The sequence below is a fragment of the Phodopus roborovskii genome, unplaced genomic scaffold, assembly GCF_943737965.1.
Source record: "Phodopus roborovskii unplaced genomic scaffold, PHOROB, whole genome shotgun sequence".
Classification (NCBI taxonomy): domain Eukaryota; kingdom Metazoa; phylum Chordata; class Mammalia; order Rodentia; family Cricetidae; genus Phodopus; species Phodopus roborovskii.
The window spans coordinates 27,477,346-27,486,922 of NW_026126567.1; the positions used below are offsets into that span (position 1 = coordinate 27,477,346).

General features: G+C 36.0%; 1 pseudogene; it reads left to right on the plus strand.

Moving 5' to 3' along the window:
• LOC127235246 (protein disulfide-isomerase A3-like) overlaps window positions 1-8,901 on the plus strand; it is a 29,516-nt pseudogene extending 20,615 nt beyond the window's left edge.
• The last annotated feature ends 676 nt before the right edge of the window (window positions 8,902-9,577 follow it).

A 9,577-nucleotide genomic window follows, 5' to 3' on the forward strand; every position in this document is an offset into this window, starting at 1 on the left:
AAATTGAACACAAAGAAAGGTCGAGAGAACTATAAGACTGCTCCCAACTAACAAGTTGAGCTTACGTGGAAAGGCTATAATAAATGCCCTTCCCGGAGAGTGAGATCAGCAACTAACTTCTCCATGGAGCCCTCAACTAATGCCTGTTGAAAACAGGATCAAACACCCATACATAAACACTGAGTTGAACTAGAACCCAGAAGCAGATGGAGAGGACAAGATCATGCTGCAGAAACACATAGAGACAGCTTACCTGAACAAGGAGGAGCTAACGGCCACTAGACTGATAGCTGGGAAGCCAGCATGGGACTGACTCAGGCCCCCCTGATAATGAGTCTCAGCCAGAAGGACTGAGCAGTCTAAGGGACCTCAGACAGTGGAACCAGGATGTATACCTGGTGCACAAAAGGACTTTGTGAACATATCCCCCATGGAGGGATAACTACCTTAATCTAGAGACAGGAGAGAAGCCCTAGTCCCTACTTCACAGGACCTGTCAGATCTACATGACCCCAACTGGATGGCATTCCCCTACACATGGAATTGGGGTGGGGGATGGGAGGGGAGTGTGTTTAGAGTGCATGTGAGAGGGCAGATATGGTAAAAGGGAGGGAAGGAGGGAGGGAGGGTTGGGGAGGGAGGGAGGGAGGGAGAGGGAACTGGGATCGACATGTAAAACAATAAATTAAATTAAAAAAAAATGCTTTGCCTCCAAAATTTAAGTTGAAGCACAAGTTACTGGGGAAAAGGATTTCTATTTTTGTTTCCACAGAAAATGAAAAGATGTGGATTCCTTCCAGACTAATGTTGTTTGATCAAGCCAGACCGCCTGAAACAGAGTACAAGCTGATCCTACATTCCAAACAGCTGGACAAAACAGCCCTACAGACTACAGCCAGGATATCTGAATCTTCTTCGAATCCCCCAAGACAGCGCCCCTTATCAGCAGGAAGTAGTTTGGAAAGAACGACGCCCAAATTCCCAAATATTGTGTATAAATGTTTGTTTTCATTTAATTGGACTGTTATACAAAATTAAATAAAATTAAAAAAATAAAAAAGAATAATGTGCATAAAACATCATAAGTGGAAAGATTTCACACAATATGACAAAATATAATATACAATTCTTCTGGAAAGGGATTATAAACTTAATTTTACATAGATTGTCACAAATAAGAATATATAACAATGTAAGCTGTATAATACTATTATCTCACTCATACTCAATAAATCACAAGAAGATAGGCTAATCTATATCCCATTTAAACCCTATCTTTCCCAACCACATAAACCTGAGTCTAAGCATCACCTTCCATACCCAACCCTAAGTAACTAAAACCAACCCAAAGAAGATGACTATTATCCCCAAATTCCAAGAGTAGGGAAAGGGGGTGTTGTTATCTTAGGATTACTTCCTGCTGAAATGGGATGATGATTGCTCCATGGGATTCTGTAGGAAGAAAATTTTATCAACCAAATTTCTCAACAGGACTGGCTGTGACATATGTAGCTAGTCACTGTATAGCAGAAAATGTATGACTGTAGTTCTATATGAAACTCTTCCCAGGGTGTAATAAGAAGGTGTACCATTACAGCTAGCTAGTCATGAGTTGTCTTGAGCATAACAGTTTCCTATCAGTTTTAGGGTGATGTTTGTAGTCCAGATGCATCAGGTTGAGTCAAGTGGAAATGGTGATGTGGGGCCCCACCTTCTTTCTGGAGAGTTCAAAGATTGCTGTTAGGAATTGTTATTATTCCTTGTGGAAAACTTAAACATCAATATTAAAGTAAAATTTTCAAGTTTTAAGGCATGCATTAAGCAAAGTCAACAATAAGCATTAAAATGTATATGAGAAAATTAGATTTCAGAGAGAAAATTGCGTATAAGCGAATGAGTCTCCAGATATTGTTTTCTTCTGCCTTACACCAATTGGCTTCTTGATTTAAGGCAGAAACCCTGAATTTAATCTTAACAACATGCTTGAATTTAGGGAAGGAAATCCAAATCCAACTCCAAAGCCAGCATTGGCTTATATGAATTGCGACTACAGGAATACTAGATAGTAAACAGAAATAGATTTCTATATAGAAATAGTTTACTAGAATTAAATATTTTTACCATAAATCAGATTCCTCTTCTGTACATGTTAAATGTCTTTTGAATGTTTGAAGATAGGTTTTCTCTGTTTTCCTGTAAGAACAAGAACAGAACACTTCCCCTACCTTCGAGAGGTCTCCGCACATCTCATGGGACCTAATTTGTGGGATAACTTGTCATTTCTCTTCATTAAGATGTTTCTCGTGTTCAACTTGGATCTTGATTAACTTAGATGGTATCCATAGTTTTTTTTTTTTTTATTTTTCTCCTGTAAATACAAATGTGAAACCCCTACTCCAATGTAACACATATCCTGGTTTCTATTCTGAGGTTAATACATCCTTGAAGTACACTGGCTGATTTAATTTCAGAAGTTTTTTCTATTGTCCAGTGTCTTTCTGCTGCTGTTTTTTTTTTCATCAGCATTAAGAAAGTTTAATGTTAATAAAGCATTATGTTATCTGTGTTTGGGTGTCTTGGTTCCTCCTGCCTGTATATGGAGCATTTCTTTTAAAGTATGATTGGATCTCTCAACTACTGCTTGTCCTGTAGGATTGTGTGGTATACCAGTTATGTGCTTTATGTTATAATACTCAAAAAACTGTTTCAATTTGCCGGAGACATATGCTGGAGCATTGTCAGTTTGTATTTGTGCAGGTATGCCCATCATGGCCATTACCTCTAATATGTGTGTGATATCAGAATCAGCCTTTTCAGAGCTCAGAGCAGTAGCCCATTGCGACCCTGAAAATGTATCTATGGTATGATCCATGTATTTTAATTTTCCAATTCTGCATTTGCTATATTTCATTTCTATTTATACCTTTAGGTTTACTGCCTTTTGGTAAAGGAGTTTGGTTATAGAATGAGCAAGTAGGGCATTTCCTTAGCTTGTTGCCAAGTGATAGAAAAATCCTTTTTTAAACCTTTGCTGTTCACATGTTTCTTATGAAACTCCGAGGCTTCTAGCACACTTCCTATTAATAACCAATCAATTTCATCATTGCCTTGTGCTAGAGGACCTGGCAGACCCGTATGGGATCTGATGCGTGTTATATATATAGGATGAGTCCTCTTTCTGATAGTATCGTGTAGCTGTATAAACAGTGAAGTTAATTCTGTATCGTCAGGAATAAATTCTGCAGTCTCAATGTGTAAGACATATTGCATATTGAGAGTCAGTAACTATATTGAGGGGTTCTGTAAAATCCATAAGTACCATGAGAATGGCATACAATTATGCCTTTTGTACAGAATTGTAAGGGCTTTGAACCACCTTACTTATTTCTTCTGATTTATATCCTGCCTTACTAGATTTGTTTGCATCAGTGTAGAATGTAGGAACTCCAGAAATAGGTATTTTTCTTACAATACATAAAAGGATCCAAATCATTTTCTTAATAAATTTGATTCTTTCACTTTTGGGATAATTGTTGTTAATCATTCCCAAAAAAATTACTGCATACTCTCTGCCAATATTCATTATCTTTCCATAAGGAGGAAATTTCCTCATTAGTTAAAGGTATTATAACTTCTGTTAGCTGACGAATTCTTACTTTACCTTTTATAATAAAGTCAGAGATCTTTCTATATATGTTTTTAGTTTTTTTATTCTGTTTATGTGGTAGGAGTATCCATTCTAATATGATATCTTCTCTCTGCATCAAAATCCCTGAAGGATATTCTCTAGATGGTAATATAACCAGAATACAGTCTAGGTTTGGATCCACATGGTCCACATATGCTTCTAGTATCCTCTTTTCTACCCGTTCTAATTCCTTCTCAGCTTCAGCTGATAGTATTCGTGGACTATTAAAGTCCTTGTCTCCTTTTAGAGCCATTTTCAAGTTTTTCAAATCATGCCCTTCTACTCCAATAATTATGTTGAGAAATCTCTCCTAGTAATTTTTGAAGATCATTAAGAGTCTGGTAGTGATCTCTACTGATCTGTACTTTTTGTGGTCTAATTTTCTGTAGACCTATTTTATATCCTAAGTAGTTGGTAGACTCTCCTCTTTGTATTTTTTAGGTGCAATTTGTAATCTCCAGCGAGGTAAAACTTCCTTTACTTTCTCAAACATTTTTTCTAATATTTCTCCTTTAGAGTCAACTAACAATATATCATCCATGTAATGATAGATTATGGATTGTGGAAACTCTTTACGAATTATTTCTAGTGGTTCTTGTACAAAATATTGGCACAGGGTGGGGCTATTTAGCATTACCTGTGGCAAAACCTTCCATTGATATCTCTTCACCGGTTGAGAATTATTGTAATTAGGTACCATGAAGGCAAATTTATCTTTATCTCGTTCTTGTAAAGGTATAGTGAAGAAGCAATCCTTTACATCAATAACTACAATAAGGTCATTTTTTAGGTATCAAAGGCAGTGGCTGCAGATTGCAGGAGTTCCCTTTTCTGTCCACTGCTGCTCTCCTGGGCCTCTGACATGCTGGAACTCAGGCAGGAAAACTTCAAGAGTGGCGTCTCCGACTCGGCTCAGAAGGCCTCATGCTAGTCGAGTTCTTTGCCCCTTGGTGTGGTCATTGCAAGAGGCTTGCCCCTGAATATGAAGCTGCAGCAACTAGAATAAAATGAATAATCCCATTAGCAAAGGTGGATTGCACTGCCAATACAAACTCCTGTAATAAGTATGGAGTCAGTGGCTACTCAACCCTTAAAATATTTAGAGATGGTGAAGAAGCAGGTGCTTATGACGGGCCTAGGACTTTTGATGGAATTGAAAGCCACTTGAAGAAGCAAGCAGGACCAGCTTCAGTTCCTCTCAGGTCTGAGGAAGAATTTAAGAAATTCATCAGTAATAAAGATGCTTCAGTGGTGGGCCTTTTCAGGGATTTATTCAGTGATGGTCACTCTGATTTCCTAAAATAAGCCAGCAACTTGAGAGATAACTACCGATTTGCACACACCAATGTTGAGTTTCTGGTGAAGGAGTACGATGATAATGGAGAGGGGAATCACTTTATTTCGTCCTTCACATCTTGCTAACAAGTTTGAAGACAAACTGTGGCATATACTGAACAGAAAATGACCAGTGGCAAGATTAAGAGGTTTATCCAGGAAAGCATTTTTTTGGTATCTATCCTCATATGATAGAAGACAATAAAGAGTAGATACATGGCAAGGACTTATTTACAGCCTACTATGATGTGGACTATGAAAAGAATGCTAGAGGTTCTAACTATTGGAAAAACAGAGTGATGAAATTCCTGGATGCTGGACACGAACTGTAGCTAGCTGTAACACCTTTAGCCATGAGCTGTCTGACTTTGGCTTAGAAAGCACTACTGGAGAGGTCCTGGTGCAGCCAGCAAGAGAGCTTTCCTGGCTCTTCCTCAGACCTAGTTCCATAGGTTACTTCTGCCCCTGGCTCCACCCCCCAATGGGCGTGATCAGTGCCACAGAAGTAGACAAAGTGAATATCCCACTGCAAATGACTATTTATCCCTTTCTATTTCTCTCTTAGTTCCTTATTATCTTTCTCAAATACATGTTTTCTAGATGTCTTGACCTTTAATATCTTGCTGTATCATCTGCTTTGCCAGGTTACCATTGTTTTAATTTTCTCTTCTAAAAAATATTTGACATATAACTACACTTCTCTTTTTCCCTTCTTCCCCCCAAAACCTCACATACATCTCTCTTTGCCATCTTTCAAAGAAAAGTTCTAGCAATACATATCCAAGATCTAGCATTTTCAATGAAGAGTAATTATATATCGATTTGAATAACATTCAAAGATTTTGTCTCTTGGATTTAAGTAACCATGGCTGAAGCGCATACTACAATCTCATATTAGTTCTCCAAGTCAATGTTCTATTCCACACAGGTCCTGTTTTATGTAACCTCTTTTTAATGGAATGGTCCTGATTGCATGGATCGTTTTAGAAAATTAAATCAGAATTAGTATTAAATATTGGAGATGGTACTTATTATTCAGTTGGAAAATATGTTATACACTGGAACACTTACGTTTAATTGTTGAGAACTTAAAATGTGGTAATTATGTGTTTTTCTTATGTATTTGAATATAATTACGAATTATTTATCAGTGTCAATTGGTGCTAAATACATAAAAGGAATGCTTAAATTTTACCAAATGCCATAATAAAACCTAAGTGAAGAAAAATTTTATAGATTATGAGTTAATGTAATTGACAGAAGTGCAGTATTGTATGGGGTAGAGTAGCATTGGATGGCCATAGTTAGATGTATGCAGGAGCTGGCTATAGCAAAACTGTGTAAGAAGTCAGCAACATGCAGATAGCTCAGCTGTCAGGAATCTGATAGCATCAGAGAGAGTCTTCACTCAAGTCCCAGTGATACCCACCACATCAGACATAGTACCATCTATTTGGGATTAATGTTTCAACTTTGATAGGTATTTTTGAAAAATCACTGCTTTGCATTTCCATATCCCTGACCATTCTAAGCACAGCCCAAAGAGCAGGCACGATGGCTGGTTTTCAGCAGGTGTGCCTGAGAACTTACTACACCAGAACAAGCCTAGGTAGTTATTGGAAAACTTGTCCAATCCTTAAAGTTTAACATTCTAAGACCATGGCTAATATGAGTTTTAAAACTCTTTTTTTTTTTTTCAAGCAAGCAATTCCAAAATGTTAAGATATTTTATTTTTTTTAATTTTCTCTACTGTTTTTCTTTTTATATTATTATTTTTTCTTATTTTACATAACGATCCCAATTCTCTCTTCCTCCCTCCTTCCCTCCCTCCCATCCTCCCCCAACCCCAACCACCTCCTGTTAACAGTTGTGGTGTGGATTCTATGTACTTGATTTAGATATGTTGTGCTCCTCTATAAATCACTTTTTAAAAATATGTTTTAATTTTATTTTACATTCTAATCACAGTTCTCCCTACCACATCTCCTACCACCCCATCACCAGCCTCCAGTCCCTCACTAATCCACTCCTCCCAAAGGGTAAAGGCTCCCATGTGGGAGTCGACAAAGCCTGATCAGCTAAGTTGAGGCAGAACCAAACCCCTCCCCACTGCATTAAGCTGATCATGCCATCTCACCATAGGGAATGGGCTCCCACAAGCTAGCTCATGCACCAAGGATAGATCTGGTCCACTGCCAGGGCCCCCTCAGATAGATCAAACTTCATGACTGTCATCCACATGAAGAGGGCTTTTACATGTCATATACAAGACAAATATCATTACTGTTAATATCACTTCTCAAGTTTCTCATGATAATACAGTGTATCACCTCACTTGTGTTGAATAGCGATAGAATGAGTCCAGATTGCAGAGAACACAGATGTTCCTAACATGGTCATAAGAATGCAAACCTGAAGAGATTGCAAAGTTCTATAGTAGATTGATTGAGGATAGCAAGCAGCAATAACAAGAAGCATTGAAAACTATGGAAGTATAATAGATTTAAGGCACTATGACTTACGTTTTGAAGGGAATTCACTTGGAGTATATTTAAAATAGTTCTTTTGTTTCCAGAAGTGTGAAGTCATAGATACTGGTTCTGGGTTTGTGACAAAATCTAGAAACAAAATTTGTTTCTCTTAAATTTATATAGTACTCTCTACTTTTAAAACAAAAATCAACTAATTAATATATAAGTATATTAATTGTTTTGAGATTAAAATGCAATATAACATGTGATAGTCATAAACCATTTCAAAGTAATTGCTAGCAGTGGGTCAATTAGAGATAAATAACAGATTGTTAATGTTCTGTCATCAAAATTCAGAGCACAAGAAACTAACCTTCCATTGTTCTCCTCTTGTGTCTATATTAAAACCTGTGGTTTCATATCGCAATGAATTTATTCCTCTTTATTGTATTTAATATCTTTGACAACTTATTTTTGGAGGCATACATTGCATAACATGTTAATTATACATCTTTCTCAGCTCTAGCTCAGGGAGGAGAATGATTTCTACAAGAATGTTCCACAGGGTGGTGTGGATAATTGTGAATGATGGTGGTTATAGATCAGCAAACACAGTGCAGCCATTTTCATTAAGAAAAGAGGAAAAATAACACAAAACTGAAATGTGTAAAGATGTTCCTCCTATCATTAGAAAATAACAGATTGTAGGGATTTGTTATTTTAAATTAAATAATGTTATCTACCGATTATTTTAATGTATGCCCCTATGGAGGTGTGATTGTCACCAGACACTTCAAGAATCTATCTTTGAAATTTTAATTCTTTTGGTTTAGCAAACTATACTTGAGAATAAAACGGAGTGTGTATTAGCATGAAATTTCTCTCTATATACTTTTACTTCCTTGGCAATCTGAATCTAAAATGATCTTTGTACTGTAAAGTAGTATTTCAATAAAAAAAGTTGGCTATCATGTGGGTTGTAGCTTTAGTTTTTTATTTAATTGAAATTTAAAACCAACAAATGTCTATCAAGTAATGAAGCACTTATCTCAATAATGAAATTGGGATGCGAAATGTCACCATTTCCAGTCCACTGACAGTAAGAAATTTCTCCAAGATAAAACACAGATACAGTTCAATAGAAGAGATCTTGTAAAACCAATGTTATATTCTTTCCTTAATAAAATAAGAATACTGGTTGTATATTCTAAATGGATATAAAAGTGAATGCATTTAACACATTACAGACAATCACGATATCAGAACTTGGGAAATTCAGTGGAAGATCAATGGGTTTTGGAATTTTTGTTTTTGATTTTTTTTTAATTTTCTGTTCATTCTTTTTCTTTTCTTTTTTTTTTTTTTTTTTTTAGAATAAATACTTCCTGAAAGCAGATTTATCTTAAAAGGCAATTACAGAAATCTGATATTTTTAGATTTATTTTTGTGTTAAATGGTGGAAATAAGGATCTTGGAAGTTCTTCATCACAATCAGGACTTGGGGCATAACATAGACACTTAGATATCTTCTACCTTCCTTAATTGTTTGAAATCTATTTCACATTGTCAAAAAGTTTGAATCAAAGATTGTGGTACATTTTTCAAAGTTGTCATAAGATCAAAGGTAAATAGCTATCATTATTTTAAACTAAAACGGTGTGGTTAAAATTCTTGGAGTATGAGATAAGACCAAAACTTGCTTTTAAATATAGAAATAAAAAAAATTAATGGAGCATGGCATTAAATTTGGTGGGCAATAACTCCAAAGAGTTCCTAGTGAGTAGATGGTGCTGCAATCAACAGCCATCTGGTGATTGTTTACAAGATGAATTATACGGGGATCTTTGTATTTAATGAGCTGGAAGGACTAAGAATCTACAAAATGTTCTCCACATGTATTACATTTAGACAGGCTTCCACTTTCATGCAAAAATGTTACTAATATATAGATATCATCATATATCTCATTTTAACTGTGGCTTTATATCATAGATACTATATTAGTCATAGCAGATCCTGTATTGCTATAAAATTTTGTAGATAGAATTGAGGAGGGCCGTACATACAAATAATGAAAAAATG